Source organism: Cyanistes caeruleus, chromosome 11 (assembly GCF_971803275.1).
Source record: "Cyanistes caeruleus chromosome 11, bCyaCae1.hap1.1, whole genome shotgun sequence".
Classification (NCBI taxonomy): Eukaryota; Metazoa; Chordata; class Aves; order Passeriformes; family Paridae; genus Cyanistes; species Cyanistes caeruleus.
Window position 1 is genome coordinate 22,876,567 of NC_141711.1, and position 16,912 is coordinate 22,893,478.

Consider the following 16,912-nt stretch of genomic DNA (forward strand, 5'->3'; position numbering starts at 1 on the left):
CTTGATGCATCTGAATAGTCACAAGTTCAGATTTTTGAGGCAGAATGCCAAAATAGTACAAGTTGGGACTTGAATAGTCCAAGCTGACCCACATGGATCAAGTGGTATGTGACCTGTATTGCTGTGGTTAGGGTTTAACCTTGGGTAGGGAATGGTGATTATTAATTTCTGAGCAGCAGTGGCTCTGTTATGATCAAAGCCCATGCTGTTCATGGGGCTGGTGTGTTATCTAAGTGGCTCAGGATGATGCAAGCACCTATAAAAATCCAAGTGTGCACACGTGGAGGAGAGGGAGGTGACTCTGGGGAATGCATTATCCAAGAGCCTGCAAATTCATGCCTCTGCAATTACAGGGTGATATTTTAATTATTAATGCAAAAAGAATTTGAATAGCAATAATTGCAGCTGGTAAATTTGCCACTAAAGGCAGAAAAGGGGAATTCAGGAATTTGTTTATTGTTCTTTGGAAGCCATGTGAGGAAGTGTTTTCACTTCTTATGGAGTAATATTTTCTATTCTGCTTTCCACAAGACCAAGAGCACCTGTCCAAGCAGCACATCTGGATAAGCTGAATCCAAATCTTTCCAGGAGAGTGGGCTGAGGAATACTCTCCAACATGTAATTAATTGTTTTATAGGGATAGGGGAAACAGAAGCCAGACCAGTGCAAGTTAATGTAATTTTCATCTTGGAGGAGAAAGGAATGATTTAGACATTTGCTAATATGTGGGAGCCTGCTACTGATTTTTGACAGAACTGTGGAACAGCTGGAATGCAACTTAATTCTGCTGGCCTGGGTCTGTAATTGATGGGGCATTTATGGGCTTGAATTGAAACAGACTTGACTTCTGTCCCAGAGCTTGCTGTGGGTTTGTGCAGGGTGCCAGCTGGCCAAGGCAGTGGTCTCCAAACCTATTGATGTAATTCTGATAATTCTCCAAACATAGCTGTAAATTAGAATTACTGCAGAGCAGCTGAGTTTAAGTGGAGTCATAAGGATGCTGCACTGCATAAATCTCAATATTCTGTTATAACAATCATTGCTTAATCTGTAGGTGACACAGAGGGCCAGAGGTGACAGCTCTGGGATTAGATAGATAGATAGATAGATAGATAGATAGATAGATAGATAGATAGATAGATAGATATCGATCAATCTAGAGAGTCCAAGCAATGTGCATGTATTAATAGTTAATAGGTAATATTAATTTTAATAGGTAAAGCAGAGTGTAGCTGGGGTGGAGGCCACATTGTATGGGAATCCTGTCCCAAGGGATTGGTTTTGTAAAGCTCAGCAAGCTGGTGAGAGACAGATGGAGTTTTGGTAGAGGCAAACTGACTTGCTCTGAGTCTCTCCAGCATGTGGGAAGGATGGAAGGATTTTGGTGGCTCCCCCCTTTGGAAACTGCCTGTAGGATATGTTTTCAGGTATTGGGACAAATTGCTGATGAGATTCATGTTTTCTGTTCTGTCCAGACAGTCTCATTAATAACTCACTGCACACAGGCTGGGATGATTTAGAGGCAGTTGCAGCTTGGACAGGCTGAGCACAGGACTGGGGAGCACCCATCATCAGCTGCTGGTGGAAGCAAAGGACTCAGGGTCTCAGAACTGACACCTTCAGCTGCACAATCAGCCCTGGTTGGAGGTTTGAGGATGGTTTTTCTGTTTTCTAATAATTTCTTCCAATGGCAAACCAAACTCTCCCTTACTATTGTCTGAGACCAGGGTTTACCAGCTGTCAAATTGCAATTAATCTATTTGAATAAATAAAGCATTTCCAGCTGTAATGAAGACATGTAAATGCCTTCAGAGTTCCAGCTCGTAGGGAAGGACCTCCTGACACCCCAGGGCTATGGGAGTTTGTACATTTAGAGTAAATGTACAATTCCAAGTGTCCAGTTTGTATATTCCTGGGTTTCTGTAGAGCACGGACCTGCACATCAGACTTGGCTTGGAAGGATGAGGTGCTGGGCATACCCTGCAAGGATCTGACCTCTGCATGTCCTGGATATTTGTGTAAATTGGTATTATGCCCCACCATGGCATGACTTAGCTGGGATTTGGGCAGCGTGTGCACCTGCTTTGCAGAAGTACAAACTAATCCCATTTTAGGCTAAAAAAAGCCCAGTTTGTGGGCAGAGTGCTGGTTCAGAGCCTCCCATTCCATTGCCCTGTTCCCCATTTCCTCCAGCATTACCTCAGCTTTTGGTGTCACAGGGCTTCATCACTGAAAATGGGCACTGTGTTTCTCACACCTCATCATTCATTCTGAATATCTTAATTTAAAACAATTATTGTTTTACTTCAACACTGAGCTGAGGCACTGCTGACTGTTAAGTGTTTACATCAGGGAGTCATTATAAAAAGAGGCAAAACCCATCCCCCTTGGAGGTCCTGGGAAGTTTGGTACCACTTGGAGTGCTGAGCACTGCTGGTGGCACCAGACACTCAAAATGCGCAAGGTGTGATGTGTCCTTGGTCGTGACTTCAGCTTGCCCTGGCCATGACTAAGTTAAAGCTGATTCCCTCTCTCAGTGTATCCAACAGAACAGTTCCTTCCTAGGAAAGCATTTCCAAGGTGCTGCTTTTGCCAATTCATCCCCCAGTGGAAAAGCTTTCTGAAGAGCACAGAGGAAAGATGAATGCTGCTCATTTGCTGGAGATAGGGACAGGCTGCAGACTGTGCCAGCTCATCACAGAACCATGCTCAATAATATTTTTTAATGCAGCCATTTCCCTTTTCTCCACGTCTTGCAGTGAGGATCTGTTCTGTTCTCTGTTGCCACGCTTCACATCTTCTGTAAGAAATTAAGATACAGGTCATGGGGAGTTAATTGGGAGCTCAGCTCTTCCCACAGGCCACTGAAAGACCATTTGGAAACAGAAATAGAAAAGCTGCCCCCATGTTCCTCCAGCCCTGGCCTTTGGGAAGAGCTTTGACTTGTGTCCTCCACAGGCTGGGGATGGGGTTGAAGGACCCCTTGAGGGATTTTTGGGTGGATGTCTGTTACAACAATCATCAAATAATCAAAGTGCAGTGAGCTGATAAAATGAGAGGACACTAGACCAACCTTACCTTTATCTCTACATAAATACCCTTATAAAAACACAGCTATTTTTAGGAACTGTGAATTAGCACTGTTCTTTCTGTGTTTCCATCTTTCAGCTGAGCACTTGGTATTTTAGCAAGAGGGGTTTTTAAAGTTGACCTGATTCCAAACTAAAGGATAAATTCATGTTTGCTGGGTATCTTGAGCATTTTTCATGATCCATCTCTTTACTTGATTCACCAAAGCTCTGAGCTTTGGTCATACAAGCAAATACACACCTACTAGTACAGCCAAAGGAAAGTTATTTCAAATATTGATTCTTCCTATGGATTTCTTTAGTTCTGTTTCCCCAGCTTTTCCTGTTTGTAGAGGCAGAACAAGACCAGCTCGTCTTTACTTAGGAGGGGGAGAAAAATGATTATTTAAAGTTATTTAAAGTGAATAAAACCTAATTCTTATATTCAGGATTGAAAGTCAAGAGTTCTATTTCCAGCTCTCCTTAGTAATTTCCTTATTTGTGTAACACCAGGCTTCTTTCATTTTCGGAAGAAAGGGCTGGTAAAACAATAAAACAGTTTTTCTTGCAGATCAATTTAAGGAATTGATCTTTTGAATCAGTATTACAACTGGGAAGGGCCGTGCATATGATGGATTGATGGGCTGTAAAGCTCACTCATCAACAGGGAAATGGAAAAATGTTCTTCCCCGTCCCATTTGTCACTCTGGTATTTATTTCCAAAGGGCAGCTACCCCTTGGGAAAATTGCAGAAGCTTGAAAGTCAGCTGTGCCTACTCTTTCTTTTCAAAATGTATTGATTTTTGCATTTTTTTAGCAGCAGCTCTGTCTCTGCCCTCTGTCAGAGCTGATGCTGAGTGGTTCCTGGTGCAGGGATCCCCCTGGGGAAGTCCCTTCCTGGAGGCAGAGGTGCTGCTGTGACAGCATTCATGGCAAGAGGGCACATCAGGAGTGCCAAATGGGGAGATTTAAATCCCCTGAGCCCCTGTCCAGCCCTCCATACACTGATGTGAGCAGAATGAAGGGTGGTGCTGGCTGAGGCAGACCTGTTCCTGGCACTGGTGAGAGGGGCAGGGGCCCTGGTGGTGGATAAACATTAGGAAAAGCAGCAATTCCAGGGAGCTGAGATTGAAATGGGAATTTCTGAGCTTTCAGCACTAATCCCTTCCACTTCAAGCAAGCATGTTGTTTGGTTTTTTTCTCATAATTCAGTATTTTTTTGACAGTTTTCTGCTCACAGAACTAGAAATCTCTTCATTTCTGTCTTAATTCTCTTCCAACTCATGCACTCTTGTGCCAATGCTAATTTTGGATTTACAGCCCATATTCTCACCCCAGTTTGCATTGATATGGCCATTCTGACCCTTCCTCTGGCTCTGTGGGATTCAGTGACTGGATCCTTGGCTGTCCACAGGGGCCAGAGAAGCTCCACTCCTCCAGGCTGCCAAGGAGACCCTGCTTGCACTCAAGTCGAAGTGGGATTTGCTTTTCCTTAGATTTGGATTGTGACAGACTCTGTCCCACAAGCAGGGCAGATGTGGTGGTGAAGTTTAAATCAGCACCAGGAGCAGCCAGCATTCCCAGAGGGAAGTCCTGGTGCAGGGACCTTGCTGGAGACTCTTGGGCAGTTGCCAGGTGAGATGGGTGTGGCTCCCAGAGCAGTAGTTCCTTGCTCAGCATCCCTTTGGCACTCCAACATTAATATCTTTTAGTGCCTAATTCCCAGGCTTTTCCTTATGTCCCTGATCTTGGATTGACAGTGCTACTGGAAAAAGAAACAAAACCTTCCCCAACTTCATGTAATTTTTACAACTTCTGGCTTGCAACACATCTGAAAATCCCCAGAGTAGCATTATCCTGCCTTATCCATTTCTCTCAGATTTTCATTGCTGTAGGAAAACTGCCAAGGAACCACAACAAACTCCTAATGAGCTGGAGGATTGGTAGGACCTGTACATACACACTTAACTCACACAGACATTCTTTCTGTGTCTTCACTTCAAAGATGTTTAAGGAGTAAAGTCCTAGCATGAGGAATGGAAGGAGAAGGAGAAGAAGGAGAAGGAGAAGGAGAAGGAGAAGGAGAAGGAGAAGGAGAAGGAGGAGGAGAAGGAGAAGGAGAAGGAGAAGGAGAAGGAGAAGGAGAAGGAGAAGGAGAAGGAGAAGGAGAAGGAGAAAACTTTGGAAATAAATTTCAACTTTTGCTCCAAAATGTCTCATTTTATCTATAGAGGTGGGGCAGAGCAGTAGCACACAAGATCCACAATTGTGTTGCACCTGCTACAAGATTTCTGATTTTATAGATCAAGTCCTTTAACACATTATCTGAAAAATGAATCAAGTTCTTGTCTTCATCTTCTGGGAGGGAATGGGAGGAGGAGCCTGCAGGTAAAAGCCCAACAGACAGCACAGAGGGAGCAGGGGAAATAATGAGCAGCTTGCCTGGTGAAATCTCTCCTTCAGGCAATGCTGACATTGATGGAAATACTCTTTTTTTTGTGATTTTTCTAAGTTTGTGGTTATACGGCACTGAAACTCACAGGTTTCTATAAATAAGTTACACATCATAACTTGTACATTTATTGGGCATGTGGAGGTCTGTCCCTGGAAGAAGGATAAAGCAGGTCAGTGAGGTTTGGGCAAATCTGGCAGACAGGAAGTAGAATTATAAATATTTTTCTAACATTTCCAATATTATAAATGTTTTTCCAATACCTTCCTATGGATTCCTTTAGCCCTATTTCCCTCACTGTTCCTTTCTAGAAAGACGAAAATAAGCCCTCTCTTCTTTACATAGGAGGAGGAGAAAAAGGTGTTTTAAAGTGAGTAAAAATTAATTATTACATCTAGATTGAAAGTCAAGGACTCTATTTCTAGTTCTGTGGCTGCCTCCTGATTGCTCCTTGGCACAGCGGCCTCATGACTCACAATTCAAAGGGCTCTGAAAGGAGCAGCTCCTGGTCCTGGATGATCTGGTCCACCATCTGCAGGACCCACATGAGTGGCAAGGCCAGGGACCACATGGGGAACTGAACCCCCTTCCCCAAAAAACCCCAACCAGAAACCTAAAAAACATCCCTAAAACCCAGTAAGGTTTGGGGATATATGAGGGGGTTGTGTTTTTCCACCCAGAAATCCACCTAGTCCTTGTCATTGCGCAGCAGCTAAGAGTAGTGTCAGAATCTTAACCTTGCCCCATCTCCTGTGTCTTGTCTGCAGAAAGGGGAAGAAAACATTTGGAATTATTTTCTTCAAAATATTTATCTATTAATATGGTTTCCTTGAACTATACAAGACTCTGAGCCTAGTCAAACAATCCAAAGAATTGTTCAGCAAAGCAAAAGCTGCCCACAAAATTTTAGTCCTGAGTCTATATATTGTCTGCACTTTTTTGCTGATCACTGGGTGGGATTAAAACCACCCTGTGGAGGCTCTCACCTGAAGATGGTCCAGCCCCCAGTACCTGTGTTCCAGTTGTTGTTCCTTGTAAGAACATAGAAAAAATTCTGCTAAATGTCAATTTCCTTTTTATTGTAGGCCAGTATTTTCCTTGCCCGTTTTTTTCTTTGTGCTGTTCTGCATCTGAGCCTCCTTTTTTTGAAAAATCACTTAAAAAAGGGCTGAAAATCTTGATAACAAAGAAAGCAATCACAATGATTCAGCTTCAAAACCTTTTTTTCAAGTTCAATTGCTGTTCCCTGTGAGAAGGAGATGAGCTGCTTTTTTGCAAAATGGACCTTGGAAAATGGATTTTATTATGAACCTCTTCCTTTGTAATATGTTGATCTCATTTAGTCACAGTCAAGTATTAAAATTTTATGTCAGTCACCACTGTATATTCATGGGCTACAGGTCCTGAGAATGATTTTCTGTGACTTCCATTTTGGACCGGTTCTGAGGAGCAACAAATGAACAGTCTGCTGGGAAGCCTTAACAAACTGTAGTTAAATATGGAGAAATCTTAAAAATTAAATCAAGATTTTGCTCTTTTGTCACCATAAGTGTAGAAGAGAAAAAAGGCAAACATGAAATAACTGGAAACTGGGAAAAAGGATCAGATTCATTTTGTTTTCTTGAGGGAATGGTCATGTGCAAGTGGCCTCTTTATCTAAGCAAGACATGAGAGGTTTTGCCTGACTCACCTGGTGCTGGAAGGACCTCATGGTACAGCTAAAACATAACCCCTGCTGCAATAAGAAATTAAACATAGCCGTGATCAGGATATTCCAAATGGAGTTGCCAAATTTGTATGGAAGGAGTAACTTTAATTCTGTTTCATGTAACTTCAGTAACTTCAGGTGCTTCATGCTGCCCCCTCTGTGCTGTCTGTTGGGCTTTTACCTGCAGGCTCCTCCTCCCAATCCCTGCCAGAAGATGAAGACAAGAACTTGATTCATTTTTCAGATAATGTGTTAAAGGACTTGATCTATAAAATCAGAGCTCTTGTAGCAGGTGCAGTATGTGAGAGGAAGGTTGCTGAGAACCTTCCCAAAACCCTGGGGAGAGAAGACGAGGAGCTAGAAGCAAATGCAGTGTGACAGGGAGGTGTCCTGTGAGAGTCCAGGGCTGGGAAAGGCTCCATGGGAAGTGACCAGTTGAAAATCCCCGGGGTTTTGATGTAAATGAGCTCTGTAGTGAGGGGAGACCTGGGGACCTGGGATCTTCCAAGCATTGGGGTCAGGGGCTGTGAGACATAAAACACTGTCAGGGTGGGAAGGGGGTTCATGGAACTGCCCAAATTCATAGAACTGCCCATCTTTGGGGAGATATGGAACATGGACAAGGGAGGAAGGAGGGAGGGTTTGTTGAGGGTGATCAGTCTCAATAAGGAAGATCTAAGTGGAATCAGCCAAATAACAGAGGTCAAACCCTTGCAAAAGACCTTGATATTTAGAAACAATTTCTGCTTGCACTAAGCCTGATGCAAGTACCTAATTCATAGAATCCTGGAGTGGTTTGGGTTGGAAGGGACCTTTAAAGCCCATCCAGTCCCAGCCCTGCCAGGGGTAGGGACACCTTCCACTGTCCCAGGCTGCTCCAAGCCCTGTCCAGCCTGGCCTGGGACACTTCCAGGGATCCAGGGGCAGCCACAACTCCTCTGGACACCCTGTTCTATGTTTTACCACTGTCATTGTAAAAAACTTTTCTTCCATTACATCCCATTTTACACTGCCCTGAGAGTTTTACCAGCCAACTCTTTGATGCATTTCTTTAAATATATTTGTGTCAACATTTGAATCTGCTTCAGCTTTCAAGTGCTGTTATTTCCCCCCGCTGTGGCAGTGCTGTGTTGCTCCCAGGTGGGTTGGTTTGGTTATGATCACTCTGATTTTGGAGTACAATGACTGCAGTCAGGCTCATCCTCATGGTCTCCATCCCCCTTAAATGTGTGCCCTGCCAGCAATTAAACTTCCAATTGGGAAATAAGAAGAACATGGCTGAGGCTACCTCACTAAAGGAATGAACATATTTCAAATAAACTGCAGCAAAGTGACAAAAAGGGTGCCTGCAAAGCCAGTGATGTGATGTTACAGGAGCCTGTGACAACCCCCGACTGAGGGAAGCCAATGGCTTTGCCCACACACAGACAAATGGATCTCTTCTCTGGGAAGGGAACAGCATTCCAGACAAAGGGGGTGGGGATCATTCTCATCCCTGTGAAATGTCCCATGTCACCCTCCGCACATGCTGCAGGTAGAAAGTATCTTTCTTTATAGTGTGGTTACTGACCTGCAGAAGGAGAGCAGGGTACAAACTCTGGCCAGCTTCAAGATTATTCACTGTCACTGTAAAGGCTGTTCAGCATTTGAATAGATACCACTTGTTTGGGGTTTATTTTTAATGAATTAATGGGGTGTGCAGTGGTTCTCCATTTTTAACCAAAACTCTCGCCTCTGACTTTTTTTTTTGCCTAAGTTTCCCCATCTGTGAAGCACAACCAGTGCTAAGGACTGCTGCACCTCCCTCAGTCAGTGTTCTCTGATGGTTGGCAGCTTGTTCCCTGCACTGTGGAATGTCTTATACCATGTCAGGTGCTGCAGCAGTACCAGAGTCCCTGTCTGCAGGGTAGGTTTCACTGAACCACAGCCTCAAACCTCGGGAGGGGCAAGCAAGGTCCAAAGCGACCTCCAGCAGCCCAGCTCCAGCCTTTGCATGGAGCTGCCTCCCAGCCCTGGCCACTCACTCACTGTTGCTCTGCCTCTAAAATAGCCAGGATGAAAATTAAAATACATACAGGGAACATATTTCTCTCTTTCCAAGATTTTCATGGAGCTGAGCTTGGTTTCAGTCCCCAGCAGCTGATAAGCTTCCAGATGAGCTGGAAGGGGTCAGCTACAGCATTCATCACTGTTTCCATGGACAGCAGCAATGAAATTGTCTGGCTTGATGTTCCTGCATATCTCCATTGCTGGTGCTAAATTATTGCCAGCAATACAGCTAAAGCTGTCTGTCCTCTAATTCCCAGCCTTCTGTGCTGTAATTTCTTGCCACTTGCCTGGGCATTGTTCTAAAGGTGATTGAAATGGCACTGTGGGTGACAGCACATCGGTGCTGCCTTCAGCTCTGTTTTGGCAATCAGTAGTCCAGAATGAAAAAAAAAAAATTATTATGAATTTATCTTAAAAATTAAATCCTGTGAGATTATGGTGAAAAAATTGTAATGCAAATGAATTACTTGAGTGATTTCATTTTGACCCCTGTAACTCTCAGAGGCTATAATTGTTGCACCCAGCAGGTAACATTTGCTTGAGTTTATCTACTTTTATTAATATGGAATATGTAGGGAAGGTTTTCTGAATTCATGAAGTTGCCAAGACCTTTTGTAGTTGTACTTAAGGGCTAGAGAACCATCCTGGCCAGACACTGGAGCCAGGACAGCTCACACTTCACCTCCAGAGTATGAAATCCATCCCAGTCTGGGTAACCCCAGTCCAAGCACTGCAGTGCCAAATTTGACAGGCTAAGCAGGGCTGATTTTGCCCTGGGTTGTGATCAGTCATCCTGGAGAACCAAGACCATGTCCCAATGTCCTAGGCTAAGGTTTCCTAAGGAAACAAAGGATTGTTGGAATGGCTTGGTCAGCGATGGTCACTGATGGCACAGCAGGTGCCTTGGCTCTTAGGCTGCTGGGAGACAAGGCAGTGCTGTCACAGAACATGTTCTTGTTGGGCAAGAGCTTGGAATTGTTTCCTTAGGCTGTGCTAAAATACACAGGCTGTGTCCTCTGTGCATGGGCCTGAGGCGGGGTCAGGAGGGCTTGGACGGGGATTTTGTTCAGTGGCTACACAGAACCAAAACTGGCACATCCCACATGCCTGGAAGTGGCAGGCACACAGATGGGAGCTGTGCACAGGAGCTGTGTGAGCCCAGGACCAGGAAGGAAGCACAGTTCAGACTGATGCCCTTTTAGCTTCAATATGGAGTCAGCAACCAGTCAAGACAAAGTTTCCTGGCACTTTTATCTTGTCTGTGGGCCTGTTGTAGAACAAGGGTTATTCTGATAAATGCTAGTTGTTAGTTTCTTGAGTTTCCAGGGGTTAAGAAAAGTGAGGTCAGAATTACGTGGTGTTGAATTTTGTCTGCTTTGACTTTGAGGGAGAACTCCCCTAAGAAGGTGTTGGACTTTTAGATCATGTAGAAGGTGCAAGTGACACTGTTTTAAGCAAACCAGCCACTCCAGTGTCATTTCACAGCTTTTATCAGGATTTCTGCAAACACTCCCTTTCCTGGGACCACTGAGCCCTTGTAGACTCCTCACGCTCTGACTGGTTTTCCCGTGGCTCTGTGCCTCATCCCAGGTATCTGAGCTCCACACTAGGAGATTTTCTGTCTCTGAAGGTCAAAATCCTCGTGGTGACATCAAAACTGATGTGTTTCTAAATGGGCTGAGCCCATGGAATTACTTAGGAGGTTTCAAGATGAAAACATAAGGAGAAGTGAATCAGCTCTTCCGAAACAATGATCTCCTCCATCTCCCCAAACAATTTCAGCAGTGCAGCAAAAATAACACAAAGGAACCAAGCTGTTCCCAGAGTGAAAAAGAGATCAGGTTTGCAGCTCAGGGGTCTGATGGAGCAGGAGGATGGATGCCCTCCTCCAGTCAGCCCCAGCCAGATCATTGCTCACCCTGACTCCAGCTCCAGCTGCTCTGGAAGCATGCAGCCTTGATACTCTTGGGTTTTATTCTAATTATTGCGACAGTGATAGAAATTGTTCTTACCAATATGTATTCCAATAACATTTAGCACTTATTCAGCATCTTTACATTGAAAATCTCAGAAGTGCTTACCAGAAAGCAGTGGAAATCATCTCCAGTTTTTCCTCAGGGGAAAACAGGCTGGTAAGGACCTCTGGTGTGGATTGAGAGCTCTCTGATTTTGGAGAGGCAGCACACTCAGAATTTGTAGGGGTTTTTTTGCTGTTCTTTTACCCCCTCTTTACTGGAAAGCCATTCCAGGAGGATGCAGGAGGTGCATCTGGGAAGATGTCTGGGATTTGGGGCTGGGTGTGTTTGGACCTTGAACCCTGGAAGAGAGAGCTCTGCCAGTGACAGATTGCATGGCAAGGATGAGGAAGGGAACGTGACACAGATCACATCTCTGCAGAGGTGTCTCTCTGGACACACTGTCAGCCAGAAGAGACCTCATGCAGGGAGACAGGAGGCAGATCCTGGTTGCTTGGGCTCATGCCAAAGGAGCACCTGAGAGGAATGAGGAGAGGAGACAGGAGCCCAGAACACAGGGGGGTCCTGTAGTCTTTGTGTTTCTGTACTTCCCTTCCCAGCTGAATTACTGTCCTCCTGTTTTTGTGTGGCCACACATTCATTTTGTGTGCCATGGCTCTGCAGGGAGTTCACCTGGCAGCCCAAGGCTTTGTCCCAAGCACACCTCAGCTCCCAGGCCCTTGGAACATCCTAAAATTGGATGACATTTCTCCTTAAAGGGATAAAAAAATCCCCTGTGTCTCCTAAAAGTGTCCACTCTGTGTCCCCCTGCAGAGGAGAACTGAGATCTTGGGCTGATAGGAGGGGGTGTGGGAAGGAGCAAGTCCCTGAAACAGCACAGTGGAAAGATTTCCTGTGGATGGGTTCCTTCTTCCAGTAAGCCCCAGCCAGCTCATTGCACCACCTCAGCCCTCCCTGTCCAAAAGCTGTCCAAGGCCATGGGCAGGTTCAAGGAGCTTGGAGGGGCTGATACGTATTCTGCCTGCTTCAGTGGTGTTTAAGAGGATAATCCAGAGTAAAAATAATCATGAATGGAATTACAATCAGGAGACAAGACACCTTCTGCTTGGGCGTGAAAGTTATGCTACAGCATTTTGCCGTTTCTGCATCCGCCGCTATTGTTCTAATTCCTGAGTTGCAAGTTGCTAATCATAATAACACTCCATTTTGGGCTGAGCAGCACAAGAGGCGAACATTACCTGGGAATTAGAGGGGAAATCAGGAGGTGGCTGACTTGTGGGGAGGCACGGGCGGCCGCAGCATCGCTCCGTAGAGCTCCATCCGCCGCCGGGCGCTGCAGGGCTGGCGGGGCACTGACCTTGCAGTGCGGCTGTTCCCGCACAGCTGCACGGGGCCGTGCCCGCACCGGGGCTGTGCCCGCAGCCGGGGCCGTGCCCGCAGCCGGGGCCGTGCCCGCACCGGGGCCGTGCCCGCAGCCGGGGCTACCGGTGGGGCCGGCCCATCGCACCATGCTCGGCAAATGTGCTGAGCTGCATCCAAGCCCGGCCAGCCCCCAGCCCTGCGCTGCCCGGCCCCAGCTCCAGCTCCAGCCCCGGCAGCGCCCGGCGGAGCTCTCGCCACTCTCGCTGCGCATCCGCCGCAAAGGGAAATTGTGACAGCTCCACCTGGATGTTTGATTTTATTTATTCGCGGCCCGCGGAACAATGAAGTCAGAGGTAGGTGAATGATGCAGTGCAGAAGTTGCTGCAGCAGGAGCTTCGCTACGGAGATGATTTAATGTGTGGGGCTGGTGGTGAGGGAAAATGTTAATAAATTCTGTATGTGCATGTATTGGGCTGGAGGGGGAAAAAACCGGGCGTTCTGAGTGCAGCAGATGACACTTTCTCATTATTCAGCTTTCTGTTATGCCTGAAGTAGTAATTTAAAAAGGTTTTGCTGCCCCGGTAATGAAAGAAAGCCAGGCTTCTCAAGGCAGAGCTACTCATTTAACTTGCTAGAATTAAGGGAATGTCGTGTTTCATCTTTATAAATGCATATCAAGTTCTAAGCAGAAAAATAAGGGTGTTAATCATCGCAGCTGATGTGCTGTGCTATGTAGATTGCTCGCATTGATTCCAGGCTGGAGGTTCAGGTTTCTTATTTGCATTTAGTCAATCAAGCCCGTGCCCATCCTGAATCCCTTCGGGTGAATTTCTGTTGATTTTGTTGCTGGATGTATTTATCCTTCTTTGTGTATCTTGCCTTTAAATAAATCATTAGAACAATAAACAATCCTACAGCAGAGGGAGCAGAATGTTTCAGTTCCATGGCTGCAATCTATGCAGTTGGGAAAGCAGCAAAGCATGAGTGTGGTTCATGTTGATAAAAATTGTCTGTTCTGTCCATGGGAAGGTGTGGATTCATGGGACAGACATGAGAATGGATTCTCAGCAGAGTTCCCCAAACACAGCTTTGGCACTGGCCTGTATCCATAGGTGTTCTGTCCTTACGTAAGGGCTGGCTGGGGCATCTCAAGGGGAAAGGGCTGGCATTTAGGGGGCTTCATTTATTCTTTATAGCTCTTAGTATATGTAATACATATCTCGGGCTTAATACATTTTTACAACAATTTTGCTAATTCCCGTCAGAGTAATTTGATTTAGGAGATACTAGATTAGTGATAGTAGATTAATATATTTTTATTTTAATGAGGTGTTCATTGCTGCTGGGTTTGCCAAGTATCAGTTAGGTGGGACTGCTTTGGATTTGGTCTGACCATGTTCCCTGAAAGCTGTGGAATCATCAGAACAACAGAAGCAGGAATCAGAGTTCAGAACCAGGGCAGGAAGTTACAAGATTCCCATTTAAAAACCCAAGGTCTCAAGGACCTGCTTGTCAAAAAGTCATGGAATCACAGCTGATGCTTTCAGGCTTTACATAGCATTGGGAGATGGTGATCTTAGGGACCTTTTAATTTCCACATGCAGCTGGAAGTAAAGGGATGAAACTCCCCCCCAAAGTCATAAGCTGAGATAAAATTCATAGCCAGAGTGCTGTTTTATGGGAATCTTCAGGAAAAGAATGAGAAATCCCCATACCTGCTCACTGACATAAATGGCAGCAGAGTTTCTGTGCTGTGGAACAGGGGTAGGTATGAGCCCTGGGAATTTGGACCTGAGTCCTGTACATGGTGCGGGTTCACTGGGCAGCAGGTCTGGGGGAAGAATGGAAGGGCCATGGAAATCTGGGGTGTCTTTAAGCATCTTGGGAGGTGTCAAGTGGGTTAAAGGGTGTTTGGGCTGAGGCACTGTCACATGGAGAAGATCATGGACACTTGGCTGCCTGCAGGTCCAAACTCCCCCCTTCTCCTGTGTTTTCCCAGGGTAGCCCAGAAATGCGGGCAGTGCTCTCCTCAGCAAGGGCAGGACTTTGGGAAGTGCCTGCCAGGGTCTATGCTGGGCTCCTGAGTGATGGGTCACTCACCTCATCCATATGCAGCATCCAGGGCTCCAGCTAGCGAGAGAGAAACTCTGCTTTGTGCTTTTTTAAGTGCTTAAGGAAGAGAAAAATACTGCTTAACAACAGTAAAAATGGCCTCCCCCACCCACTAAATTATCATTTGGTTTTAAACAGAGTACCATTTGAAAGCAATAGTCTAAGGTTTTTTTCTAATTTTTATTTTTAATAATTCAGTTAAAACAGGGGGCTTTTTCAATTAAATGGTACTAAAAGATACTGGTCTGCAGCTTTAGGAAAAATTAAGGTCTTGAATTTATAAATGCATATCATTAGAATTGCAGCATTTGTGCTTATAGTTATATACCTTATCAGATATCTGAAGATCCAGAGCATGTTTTTGGCTTTCCTCTAGCCTGGACAGTAAAGATTGTGCACGTTGGGTGTGAAAGTTTGGTATTTCATACACAAATTGAGGGGAAAATGGGGGGCCTTCAGCTCCTTATTGCTGAAATGATGAATTTCTGGTGGGTAGAGACATGAGGCAGGTCTCACTCCCAACCAAGCCACCCCTGAAGGCACTCCGGGAAAAGGGAGCAGCCCTGCACAGACACTGCTGTGAGAGAGAGGCTGTCCCTGCACAGTCACTGCTGCCAGGCTGGGCAAGGGCACACAGGGCAGTGGCAGCAGCTGGGCCACTTGTGCTTGGTTCTGACAAGCCCAGGTGTGTTTGGTGATGTGTGTGTCCCCAGACCTGAGCAGTCCTGGGCAGGGATGAGGCTGATCAGGATCCCTGGGGCTCCCATGCTGGGACAAAGGAGGCTCTGCTGGGCTGTGCAGGGAGGGGAAGTTGTGGCACCAAGTGCTTTCCTGAGCGGGATTCCATGGGTGGACACTTTTTTTAAAACCCTTGCCTGTGAATGGCAGTGCTGCCACAGCAGAAATGGATCCTCTGCAAGGACAGCCAGGAGTTCAGGGTCATGGAGGCAACTGCAAGTTTAAACAGGTAAATCGTGCAGTTGTGCTGTTGGTCTCCCAGGGACATCACTCCCTTCCCAGTTTGCAGGGAACTGAAAACCTTTGGAAGGAAATTCACATTTTCCAGGTGAGAGTTTTTGTTTGGGAAGGAAAGAATCACAGGCAAGTCCGATCTTGCTTTGAGACTTCTCCCAGGCAGAAGCCTCTGCATTTGTTAAGAGAGGACTCCTTCAGACCTTTAGAAGCAGGAACTTGAGATTTGGCAAAGCACAAAAGGTTGCCAGGCTGCTGTGCCCATTGGAAAATTCACCTCCTGAAGGTGAGAAAAAATGTCACCTCCTGAAGCATGAGAAGGGATATGACAGCAAAAGAAACAACTTTGAAAAAAAAAAAAAAATTGCTTTTCAGCAAGGCAAAACTGTATGTCTGTGCCTCTTGCAAGAAACTGCTTAGCTGGCTGCTTCCTCCAACAGCTGCATTCAACAAAATGAAAAATCCTGCTGATTTGTTTCCTCATTCCATTAGGTCTCTGAAAAAAAATTCACAGACCTTGTACATGTGAGGACTGAGCAGCCTGGAGTTTAGGAAGTGTTTTGGGCACTTAGTTAGAAGTTTTCTAATGTAGGCAGTGGGAACATGTATCAAGGGGATGCTGTCCAGGGGTGGGTAGTACCTTTTCCAGTAGGAATTGCTAAAGTGGGTGCTGCCAGTCCCTGTTCAGTGTGGTGGCATTCGGAGGTCCAGGACTGGGGCATGGTTTGGAGGAAGGGGAGGAGAGCTAAATCTGTGGCCTGTTTTGTCTGTTGTGATAGCTGGTAGAACTGGACTTGCAATAAGAACTCCTTCATATTTAATACCAGGCCTGAGGTGTCTGTGCCATAACCTTAAGGAAAATTAATTCCATAGACTCTGGATCAGATCCTTGATGAATGATCCTGGGTTTATGGGCTTTGCTGGGTTTTGTTTAGCTCTACAAAAATATAAATATTAAATCGGAATTTTTTCTTCCTGAAGTGATTTTTATGAACATTTGCTGATTGAAATGCACAGCACAGGCACCCACAGCACAGATGCAAATGTCTTCATTTTCTGGATGGAAAGACTATGGGAGAAGAAAGGAGAGAATGGTTTGTTCAGCTGCAGGGGAAAGTTGATATTAGAGGCAGAGCTGGATTTTAGAAACCTTCATTTCAGTTCTGTGCTCTTCCAGCAGCCTGGGAGCACTAGGCAGGATCAGTTTCATAGG

At 45.6% G+C, this 16,912-nt stretch overlaps 1 protein-coding gene across 26 annotated transcripts in view; it reads left to right on the plus strand.

The window, feature by feature from the left end:
* Positions 1–16,912, plus strand: part of IQSEC1 (IQ motif and Sec7 domain ArfGEF 1) — a 291,038-nt gene that overhangs the window by 191,575 nt on the left and 82,551 nt on the right. Inside the window, exon 1 of one of the 26 annotated variants that reach the window (XM_086846645.1) lies at positions 12,630–12,968. The exons of 24 other annotated variants lie outside the window; for them this stretch is intronic. The gene's annotated coding sequence lies outside the window, so the exon portion shown is untranslated. Of the gene's footprint in view, positions 1–12,629; positions 12,969–16,912 lie in introns of those variants that run through there. One more of the 26 variants, XM_086846642.1, reaches the window with a different exon arrangement.